Below are 12058 nucleotides of genomic sequence, written 5' to 3'. Positions count from 1 at the left end.
ACTTCTGGCATAACGCACGAAAAAAACTCCATAGGAGCTGCATAAATGCTCGGTCCCGCAGTTTCTTTGACAGGCCGTATGCCTCACTTATGGTGACCGCATCCCATCCTGGTTGTGCGCGTATATGCTTCATTCATACACTGAAGTAGTGCATCTCGGGTCTCCCAAACCGCGTTCACAGTTCTGCTTTTAAAGTTCCATCTCACAGCCGGTGGCCGTGGGATGCGTCTCTGTGTTGCCTCTGCAAGAGCTGCAACACGTTTTGGAGCACCGGAGAAAAAAGTGGAAAAAGCAGTTAGATCTGCAAAAAAACACCTTCAGGATGCTCATCCTTGCTGAACACAGTTGCTGCAGGGTCAGGTTCAGTTGGTGGGCGTAGCAAGTGAACAAACTGAGCGTTTGGGTACGTCTCCTTCATCACCGTCTGTACCCCGCGCACGTTACCGCTCATGACGGCCGCCCCGTCATAGGTCTGAGCGATTAGCTTTTCTTTCAGCTTCAGGGGTTCCAGAACAGCCTTGATGCTGTTAGAGAGACCTACACTAGTTTTGTCCTTTACTTCCACAAACTCCAAAAAACGCTCTGTAACTGTGAGGTCAGGCATAATGTATCGCAGCACATCACCATTTGCGATTTACAGGAGACATCGGTTGTCTCGTCGGCCTGAACGGCAACAAATGATGTGTTGTCCACTTGCTTGGCTATTTCCTCCCTGTACACATCATACATGCAGTCCAAGAGTTCATTCTGTATGGTGCTTGATGTCCCTTTGAAAACAAGCTGAGCTTCGTAGTGCCGTCGAAGCCTGGAATCGCCCTCACACATTGTCTCGAAAATTGACCTGAATATCCCTGGATTCAGAGAGTCCGCCGACTCGTTGTGGCCCCGCAGTGCTGTCTCACATTTCCCACACAGTTTAATACAGGTGATGATCCGACCAAGCACGTACCTGTTTTCTTCCACCTTCCTATTATGAGAATCAATGCCGCGTCTGTAGGCGCTGTCAATCTGAGCTGCAACATTCATCCTTCCAAGTAATCCCAATTTTACGGCATTTTCCAAATGACTGTTGCTGCTCTCATGCTTCATTGTCCTCTCCGAAAGATGCTTTAAGTCCTTGTAACCTGTCCTCGACCAAGTACCTTGATCTTCACCAAAAAGCAGGCAAGGAAAGCAAAAGAGGGAATTCTTCTGGATGCTCGTCGTTAGCCATTTCTTTTTAGCAAACCACTCAGCGTTAAACCCACGTTTAACTTTGCCCGCAGTCTGGACCATTTGGAAATCCGGTGGATGGTGGGCACCGAGGCGCTTTACCTCCAGTTTCTCTCCGAGACTAAGTGTCTCAAATGTGTGGTCCAGTAAATGGTCAACTTCATTAATTTTCTTTCAGTTTTTTACTTCTTTTAATCGCTGGTGATGTTAGCTATATGCTGCTCTCTCGTCTCCTCTTCAAACTACACGTGACGTTTCGCAGCACTGCACACGTGAGTACTTACAGCCAATCAATTCTGAATTATGTGAGATGACGTATGGTGGGGATGGGAGCACTTATGCCCCTACGGTCATTATTTTTTTGCCACACACATTAAATAGAAAAATACTCTGAGCATGCGCAGTGTAGTTTTTACAATCACCGTTCACTTAGACTGTGAGAGGGAGGGGCAGGATCGGGTTTTGTCCCACATGGCTCTAAACAGCTCAAAACGGCACTCTAGACACTAATTAGAAGAACACAGACTAAAACAGAAATGTACAGACGAATCAGATTATTAAACATGACCTTAAAATATATTTTATATGTTTTTTTATTTATTCTTTTGTATTTTTTTGTAATCATTATTTGTAATACTTTCTTCTGACACTAGGTGGGGCTGTGCCCCACCTGCCCCTAATGACCCGCCGCCACTGCTCGTATTATCATCAAGAGAGACATCAAACATTTTGTGGAGCAGGGTTTTGTGCATGATCTGTTTGGGTTTGATTGGGGAAAAATCGATCTGTGTGCTGATGTAGAAACCGCATGGTCTTATTTTTATCTTGGTTTTATGGAAATTATAGATATACATGCACCCCTGCGTAAATTTAGAGTGAAGGGACGAGACAATCCTTGGTTTTCTGCTGAATTATCTATTCTCCTACATGAGAGAAACAAGGCCTGGGCAAAGGCTAGGAATTCAGGCTCAGAGGTAGAATGGCTGCGTTTTAGGCAGCTAAGGAATAGCTTCACATCACATGTCAAAAGTGCTAAATCTAAGTATTATCTGTCAGTAACCACAAAGAACCTGAACAACCCTAGAAAATTCAGGAAAGCCATAAAATCGATATCCACCGGTGATATCCGTAATGAGCTACCTCCGTGCCTTACCACAGTATCTGGCACTATATCGGATAGGACCACCATACTAAATTGTTTTAATGAGCATTTTGTGTCCTGTGGCTCTCTGTTTCATTCTGTTTCTAATTCTGCTTCTGTGAACACCACAGTCGGTGACTCAGAATAATGTGGTCTGGAAAACCCCTTCAGTTTTACTCCTTTTACTGTTGATGTTGTTCGTGAAGTCTTAACCAAGCTAGATCCTAAAAAGCCGGCTGGTCCCGGACAACGTAGAACCTTTCTTTTTAAAAATAGCTGCAGATGTTATTGCTCCACCTCTTACTACTCTTTTTAACCTCTCCCTCAGCACGAACAAAATCCCAAAAGTATGGAAGTCAGCTTATGTCCTGCCACTACTAAAAGGAGGGGAGGCCACCTTATTAAACAATTATAGACCCATCTCTAAGTTGTCAGTTCTGGCCAAGGTTCTTGAACGCTTAGTGAGTGAACAGGTAAAGGAGTTTTTATGTAACAATGACATCCTGTCTAAACATCAGTCAGGCTTCAGAAAGCAACATAGCACCATCACTGCCACAATGAAAGTGGTAAATGATATTACGAGTATTTTAGATAATAAGCAGAGTTGTGCAGCTCTATTTGTTGACCTATCCAAAGCTTTTGATACTGTCGATCATTGCATTTTGAAGCAAAGGCTGGTCAGTATAGGCATGTCCAGCCATGCAGTAGGGGTGGTTTGTAAACTACCTCTCTGAAAGATCCCAATGTGTTCAGTTTGATGGGCTGTCTTCTGAGTGATTAAATATCACTAATGGTGTACCACAAGGTTCAGTTTTAGGTCCGCTATTATTCTCTATCTATATTAATAGTTTAGGTGAAAATGTCGAAGGAGCAACCTTACATTTTTATGCGGACGATACCGTTATGTACTGTGCAGGTCCCTCGATTAACGAGGCTGTTGTTAAATTACAGGCTGTTTTTAACATTATTCAGGCTCAGCTCTCTGAACTTAAGCTTCTTTTAAATGTGGATAAAACCAAGGTAATGCTCTTTTCTAAAGCTAAAGCTAAAAATACACCAGAGACTGCTTTGGATATTGTAACTACGCAATAAATACAAATTGAAGTGGTTACCTGTTACAAATACTTGGGTATCTGGCTTGATGACTGTCTCACTTTTAAACTTCATGTCAATAACCTGCTTAAAAAGCTGAGGGTTAGGCTAGGTTTCTTTTACAGAAATAAGTCCTGTTTCTCGCTTGAGGCCAGGAAAAGGCTAGTCACTGTGACCTTTTTACCTGTGCTGGATTATGGTGATTTGTTATATATGAATGCACCTGCCAATTACCTGAGCAAGTTAGATGCTGCGTATCACAGTGCACTGAGATTTTTGACAAATTGTAAAGCACTTACGCATCACTGTACCCTGTATACCAAGGCGGTTATGCCATCACTTACTGTACGGAGGCTCAGTCACTGGTACTTTTTCATTTACAAAGCCATGTTGGATAAACTACCATCTTATATCTGCTCCCTGATCTCTCTGCGAATTGAAAGTACTTATTGCCTGAGATCGCATGCTGTGGTTTTATTAAATGTGCCAAGTGCTAGGACTGTCTTAGGGAAGAAAGCTTTTAGATGTGCAGCTCCACTAACATGGAACAGTCTGCAAAAAGAATGGAAAATTACCAAGCTAGTACCACTACATGTTTTTAAAACTCGGTTGGATGCTACAAAATCAGATGCTGTTGGTACCTGTACTTGTGGTTAAATATGTAAATTGTAATCCCTGTACATTTTGCTGTATGATGTCCTTTTGTTGTTCTGTTGTTTGTGTCTTCTTGTGGAACCTACTGCTGCAGGTCTCCCTTGAAAAAGAGATCATTGATCTCAATGGGATTTTACCTGGATAAATAAAGGTTTTGAATTGAATTGAATTGAATCCTGCCCTTGATTTATCCAAGCCAAAAAACCTAACCCCTTCTAGTACGGCTCGAGCTCTTATGACACTTGTGGACCCAATCGGTTGTGTGGATACGTGGCGATTCAGCCACCCAACAGCAAAAGAGTTTTCATTCTATTCCTATGTTCATCAAACATATTCTCGCATTGATTTTTTTTTTTAGACAAAATACTCCTTCCTTCAGTGAAATTATGTGAATACTCAGCAATAGTCATATCAGACCATGCTCCGCTTTTATTAGACTTGGAATTGCTTCCTCAAAGTGGACAGCGTTCAAATTGTAGATTGAATACTGGGTTATTATCTTCTAATAAATTCTGAGAATTTATTTCTGAGAAAATTAGGCTCTTTATCCTAAATAACAAATCTGACTCGACTTCTCCTTCCCTCCTGTGGGAAACCTGTAAAGCAGTAATTTGCGGTGATATTATCTCTTGCAGTGCCAGGGAACATAAGCAGCAAATACAGAGACAACTTGAGCTGATGGAAGCAATTCTACAAATTGACAGACAGAACCCCTCTTCTCCTAGTCCCGCTCTTCAGACGGAGAGACTCAAGCTCCAAACTGAATTTGATCTTATTTCCACAAACAAAGCAGAGTTTGTTTTAAGGCGGACAAAGAGTACCTATTATGAATATGGGGACAAGGCCAGCCGACTGCTAGCGTTACAACTAAAGCATCAATCTGCCTCACGTTTTATTACACAAATTCGCAAATCCCCCCATACAATAGTTACAGACCCAAAGGAGATAAATAATGTTTTCGCTTCGTACTATTCTAATCTTTACCAATCAGAGGCTCGACCTGACAACATCTTAATGAAACAATTTTTGGATAATTTGGACTTCCCTATGATCAACGAAACAAGTAAAAGGAATCTAGATGCTCCACTCAGTTTAAAGGAGGTGACAGTCTCAGATTAATACAGAATGGCAAGGCACCGGGCCCTGACGGCTTCCCAGCTGACTTTTAAAAGAAATTCTCTGATCAACTGACTCCCTTGCTATTGGATATGTTCAACGACTCCTTAGAGCGTGGTTGCCTTCCTCCATCCGTAACTCAAGCATCAATTACACTCATTCCAAAGAAAAACAAAGATCCAGCAGAATGTAGCAGCTGGAGACCTGTTAGTTTGCTCAACTCTGACATAAAGCTATTAGCTAAGACCCTGGCTAGCCGTCTGGACCCCTGTCTACCAAACATTATTTCGGGTAATCAAACTGGCTTCATAAGGGGTAGACAGTTGTCCTCACATATTCGTCGCCTCCTTAATATTATAATGTCTAAGTCTAGCACACAAGAGGCTGAAATGGTAATCTCTATGGATGCGGTCACGGCTTTTGACCGAGTGGAGTGGGGTTATTTATTTTCAGCTATTGACAAGTTTGGTTTTGGTCAAAGATATATTTCATGGATTCAATTGTTGTATAGTGCTCCTACAGCTAGTGTGACTACCAACTCCACTCAATCCAAAGTGTTCCCTTTACAACGCGGTTCCCGCCAAGGCTGTCCCCTATCGCCTTTACTGTTTGCAATTGCAATCGAGCCACTTTCTATCGTTCTTAGAAACTCACCAGCTTTTACAGGTATCTATAGGAATGGGGTTGAACACAGGGTTTCGCTAAACGCGGATGATTTGCTGCTCTATGTCTCGAACCCTACGGCCAGTATTAATGGGATTCTTGACGTTATACAAAAGTTTGGTTCCTTTTCGGGATACAAGTTGAACATCAGTAAGAGCGAATGCTTCCCTCTTAATCTTGCGGCAAAACAGATTCCGGCCCAGAGGCTGCCTTTTCATTTGGCCTCCTCTAGTTTCCAGTACCTGGGCATTAATATTTCGCATAGTCTCCCCTCACTTCATAAGCATAACGTTTTGAAGTTGGTGAAGGAGGTTACATCTGACCTACAGTGCTGGAACTCTCTCCCTCTGTCGACTGTAGGTAGAATCAATTCAATCAAAAAATGTGCTTCCCAGATTATCATTCCTTCTTCAATGTTTACCATTATTCCTCTCCTTTTTTTAAGGACATAGACAAGACTATTTCATCTTTTATTTGGGCAGGAAAGACCCCAAGGGTAAAATATTCTGTCCTACAAAGGACTAAAGTGGCCTTGCTCTAGCTAACCTTCTGGCATACTAATGGGCGGACAATATTCAAAAGATTCACACTTGCCACAACTCCCCCATTACAGACTGGTGCCAGATGGAAGCGCGGTCTTGTGGCTCTATCTCTTTATCGTCGTTAATTTGTGCCCCCTTAAAATCATATCCTGCTAAATGCGTATCCAACCCAATTGTACAATCTACTGTAAAGATTTGGAGGCAATTTAGACGCCACTTTAAAATTGTTTCCCTTTCCCTGATAATGCCCATTTGTAATAATCATATTTTTCTTCCTTCATCTCTTGACCCGGTTTTCTCTTTGTGGAAGGAGAAAGGTTTGGTTTATTTCAAACTACTTTTTGTTGATAACATTTTTGTCTCCTTTGATATTCTCAAGACTAAATTTGACCTTCCAAACTCTCAGTTATTTAGATATTGTCAAATCCGAGACTTTGCTCGTTGTAACTTCCCCAATTTTCCTCATCAACCACCTGATTCTCTCGTTGATACAATTCTATTGTCCCCTGTAGTCCGTGGAGTCATTTCAGCCGTGGGGAAGTTAATCTTATCAGCATTATCATCTCCTTTAAGGCCCTGTCACACTGTCCCGAAATTGACACCCGATGGACACACGATAAAGGAAATGTTCAAATTCGGCTGTGATCGTAGCAACATCGGGCCATTCGTGAGGGCATCTTAAGCCATCGTATGACCGCCGGTGGAGTTTCTCAGGCTCCGGCAGCAACTTCGTGAGCGGCAACTTCGTAAGGCATCGTGAGGGCATCTTGTCAAATCGTGTCATCTTCGTGTTATCATCGGTGCATTCACCCTCACTCTGATCGGGGCAAATGCCCGATGGCACCGATGATGACAAGATGCCCTCACGATGGCCTTACGAAGGGCACAATTGACACACGAATTCAACACACGAAAATGAACCTTCGCAAGGTCTTTCGGCAATTTTTTGGCATGCCAAAGATTTTGCCACCGCTCACGAAGTTGCTGCCGGAGCCTGAGAAACTCCACCGGCGGTCATACGAAGGCTTAAGATGCCCTCACGAATGGCCCGATGTTGCTACGATCACAGCCGAATTTGAACATTTCCTTTATCGTGTGTCCATCGGGTTGTTTTATTGCACAACAAAATCATGTAAATATATTATGTAAATAACCCAATTTGTGTTCTGTGAAACTAAAAAGGATATAATATATTATTTTGAAGGACAGTTGACAGGAAGTTGTTGTTGTTATGGAAACAACATTACGGAGAAAACGTAATATTTTCTACATATAACGACGGATAAAGTAAAGAACACAGTCTGAAGATATCAGTACAGTATCATAGTACTGTAACATAATTGTTTTTGGTACTTTCATTGCAGTTGTATGTCTTAAATGTAATGTAAATGTTGCCTTCGTGTGTGGTTCGGGGCCATCTTCGTGCGAAATTCACAATTCCATATTTGTGTGTCCATCGGGTGTCAATTTCGGGACAGTGTGACAGGGCCTTTAGTGACTAGGAACATCTGGGAGAAGGAGCTGATGAATGGTGGCAGGGGGCCCTAGACAGAGTCAACTCTACTTCATCTTGCGCCAGACTGACACTGATACAGTTTAAGGTCCTACACAGATCACAACTGACCAAAGTTAGACTTAGCAAACTGTTTGACACAAGTGAGATGTGTGATAAATGCTTTCTCTCTCCGGCCAACCACACACACATGTTTTTCTCCTGTCCAAAGCTGGGTTCATTCTGGTCCTCTTTTTATGATACACTCTCGAAGGCCTTCAATAAGCCGGTGGTTCCTAGCCCTTCAATTTCTATTTTTGGTGTCCCTGAGGAATTCTCTAGTTTCACTAACAAGAAGAGCAATGTTATTGCTTTTGCTTCACTTGTAGCCCGCAGACATATTTTACTGCAGTGGAAGGACCAGAAACCTCCATCAACTCAGTCGTGGTTGAAAGACTTAATGTCTTTCTTGTCTTAGAGAAGATTAAGTATAGTAGGCCTTTAAGGGGATGCTCTGATAAATTTAGCAAAACCTGGGATCCTATTCTCTCTTTTGTTAATTATATTCCTTCTTTAGGGGATTAGATAATCCTATTACTCATTAATGTACGCCGTAGCTACTATTTTGAGACTGGACGGTTATAATGCAATGATAAGTGATTTTCTCCCTTGGCGTGTAAATGGTCATGCAGCCCAATGTGCATTGTGCAACACAGTGTTTCTTTGTATTTCTGTGCTTTTATGATATCCTCTTGTATTTTTTATTTAATTATTTTTGCTCCTCTTTTATATCGTATTGTAAAGCTTTTCGGTTTTGTTTTGTAGGGGGGTGGGGGGATGGTTACTATGCCATGTTTGTTGTAAAAAAAAAAAGTAAAATCGGGTGATCTTATGGTTAATCAACAGTTTGTATGTTTTAAGATTGATGGCCCAATAAAAATACTTGTGAAAAAAAAAAGAGAAACGGGATTTCCAAACATGAATCAAATGCCACTGACAGCCTGGTATCATCCACAACAATGAGGAAGCTCAGAGGGCCAGACCACAAGGTGATGCATCTTCAGCCCAGAAGGGTATTTTGAAATCCAGCTACATTGAGCCACATCTGTCACCACAGGAGGGAGAGGTTGAATGTTATTTAAAAAATTGAGAGTATCATATTGCATTTACATATAAAACATCCACAGATTAGAAGAAGATTAAAACATAGTAGAACATTCAGCAGACTATTTTTTTGTAATTATGAGACGGATAGAGATTACGAGTGATGTTGTTCCCCCACACAGAAAACTATTGTGTCCACACAGCTAGTGAGGTCAAGACGAGGGGTTTCCACCCAAAATATGAAGACGGAAACCTAGTACTCGCCCAAGATGGAGGGTCTTTACTAAGTCCTCCTGTTTACACCGACTGCAGTTCAAACACTGAGGCTCTGTATAAGAAAGGCCAGAGTCGCCTGTATTTCCTCAGGAGACTCAGGTCCTTTAACGTCTGCAGCACTATGTTGCAGATATTTTATGACTCGGTGGTCTCCAGTGTGATCTTCTTTGCTGTAGTGTGTTGGGGCAGGAAACCGATGGACTGTCCACTTCAAGTAGGGAATGAGTCCTTACCCCAAGTGAAGGAGTTCAAGTATCTCGGGGTCTTGTTCTCGAGTGAGGGAACAATGGAGCGTGAGATGGGCCGGAGAATCGGAGCAGCGGGAGCGGTACTGCAGTCGCTTTACCGCACCGTTGTGACGAAAAGGGAGCTGAGCCAGAAGGCAAAGCTCTCTGTCTACCGGGCCATTTTCGTTCCTACCCTCACCTATGGTCATGAAGGATGGGTCATGACCGAAAGAACGAGATCGCGGATACAAGCGGCCGAGATGAATTTTCTCCGCAGGGTGGCTGGTGTCTCCCTTAAGGCCCTGTCACACTGTCCCGAAATTGACTCCCGATGGACACACGAATATGGAATTGTGAATTTCGCACGAAGATGGCCCCGAACCACACACGAAGGCAACATTTACATTACATTTAAGACATACAACTGCAATGAAAGTACCAAAAAAAATTATGTTACAGTACTATGATACTGTACTGATATCTTCAGACTTTGTTCTTTACTTTATCCGTCGTGATATGTAGAAAATATTACGTTTTCTCCGTAATGTTGTTTCCATAACAACAACAACTTCCTGTCAACTGTCCTTCAAAATAATATATTATATCCTTTTTAGTTTCACAGAACACAAATTGGGTTATTTACATAATATATTTACATGATTTTGTTGTGCAATAAAACAACCCGATGGACACACGATAAAGGAAATGTTCAAATTCGGCTGTGATCGTAGCAACATCGGGCCATTCGTGAGGGCATCTTAAGCCTTCGTATGACCACCGGTGGAGTTTCTCAGGCTCCGGCAGCAACTTCGTGAGCGGTGGCAAAATCAAAAAAAATTCCGAAGGACCTTGCAAAGGTTCATTTTCGTGTTGAATTCGTGTGTCAATTTTGCCCTTCGTAAGGCCATCGTGAGGGCATCTTGTTATCATCGGTGCCATCGGGCATTCGCCCCGATCAGAGTGAGGGTGAATGCACCGATGATAACACGAAGATGACACGATTTGACAAGATGCCCTCACGAGTGCCTTACGAAGTTGCCGCTCACGAAGTTGCTGCCGGAGCCTGAGAAACTCCACCGGCGGTCATACGATGGCTTAGATGCCCTCAATTGAAATTGACACCCGATGGACACACAATAAAGGAAATATTCAAATGTGGCTGTGATCGTAGCAACATCGGGCCATTCGTGAGGGCATCTAAGCCATCGTATGACCGCCGGTGGAGTTTCTCAGGCTCCGGCAGCAACTTCGGGAGCGGTGGCAACATCTTTGGCATCACAAAGCATTGCCGAAGGACCTTGTGAAGGTTCATTTTCGTGTTGACTTCGTGTGTCCCTTTTGCCCTTCGTAAGGCATTCGTGAGGGCATCTTAAGCCATCGTATGACCGCCGGTGGAATTTATCAGGCTCCGGCAGCAACTTCGGGAGCGGTGGCAAAATCTTTGACATGCCAAAGATTTTGCCGAAGGACCTTGCGAAGGTTCATTTTCGTGTTGACTTCGTGTGTCTATTTTGCCCTTCGTAAGGCCATCGTGAGGGCATCGTGTACCCATCGCATGACATAGTTTGTGTCATGGTAACGTGGACATATAAAGGCTAACTCCCAAAGCTTCAATCACAATTCATCACAATTCAGTTCCTGCAGAATGGCTTACTATGATGAGACAACAAGGAAAAAGAAGGCAGCAGCATTGCTTCTTTTGATGCACCTCAGAGAACATGATGAGCAACTCTTACAGGTAAAAATTGTCTTATTTCACGTTGTCATTTCTTGCTTTTTGTGACCTGCTCAATCGAAATCAGTAGCAGTGATGACACCTGTATTAAACAGGTGAAACAGGAGCATGAGGACACGGTGCGCGATGTTTGCTTGCAGGTCGCTTCTCTGGTTGTTTTATTGCACAACAAAATCATGTAAACAACCCAATTTGTGTTCTGTGCAACTGAAAAGGATATTACATTGTTTTTGTTACTTTCGTTGCAGTTGTATCATACAACTGCAACTGCCGAGGCGCCAGGATTTCAATTTTGGGTGGGCCAATGTAATTTCGGCTGGGCCTGTTCTAATAGCCTATTGCTCGTTAACAAAAATAATATAAAAATAAATACCTGAATATCATTGTAGGCAACTGTGGAATGCATATTTCCTATAGTAAAGACACTTTTTCTAAACCCTTCTCTTTTAAACATTTTCACTTATAAGAAGCTTAAATAGGCTATTATTTAAATGATTAAACGGCACCCCGCAATGAGTGAAATTAAATGTTAAACTACTGCATGTTATTTAGTTTTGGTTCACAATACATTGATACATTTAGAAACAAAGAGCATACAACGGCAGAAATACGGAATAATGAGCGAGCACCTGATGTGTGTCTGTGTGGTTAGACTGCAGCCTGATGTGTGTCTGTGTGGTTAGACTGCAGCCTGATGTGTGTCTGTGTGGTTAGACTGCAGCCTGATGTGTGTCTGTGTGGTTAGACTGCAGCCGGCTGTCCTTTTTAGCGGATCTAGCGAAGTGAACGGCCGTGAGTAAATGG

The sequence above is a fragment of the Gymnodraco acuticeps genome, unplaced genomic scaffold (assembly GCF_902827175.1).
Source record: "Gymnodraco acuticeps unplaced genomic scaffold, fGymAcu1.1, whole genome shotgun sequence".
NCBI classification, from domain to species: domain Eukaryota; kingdom Metazoa; phylum Chordata; class Actinopteri; order Perciformes; family Bathydraconidae; genus Gymnodraco; species Gymnodraco acuticeps.
The sequence above is the reverse complement of the archived record's forward strand: the minus strand, read 5'-3'. Positions refer to the sequence as shown.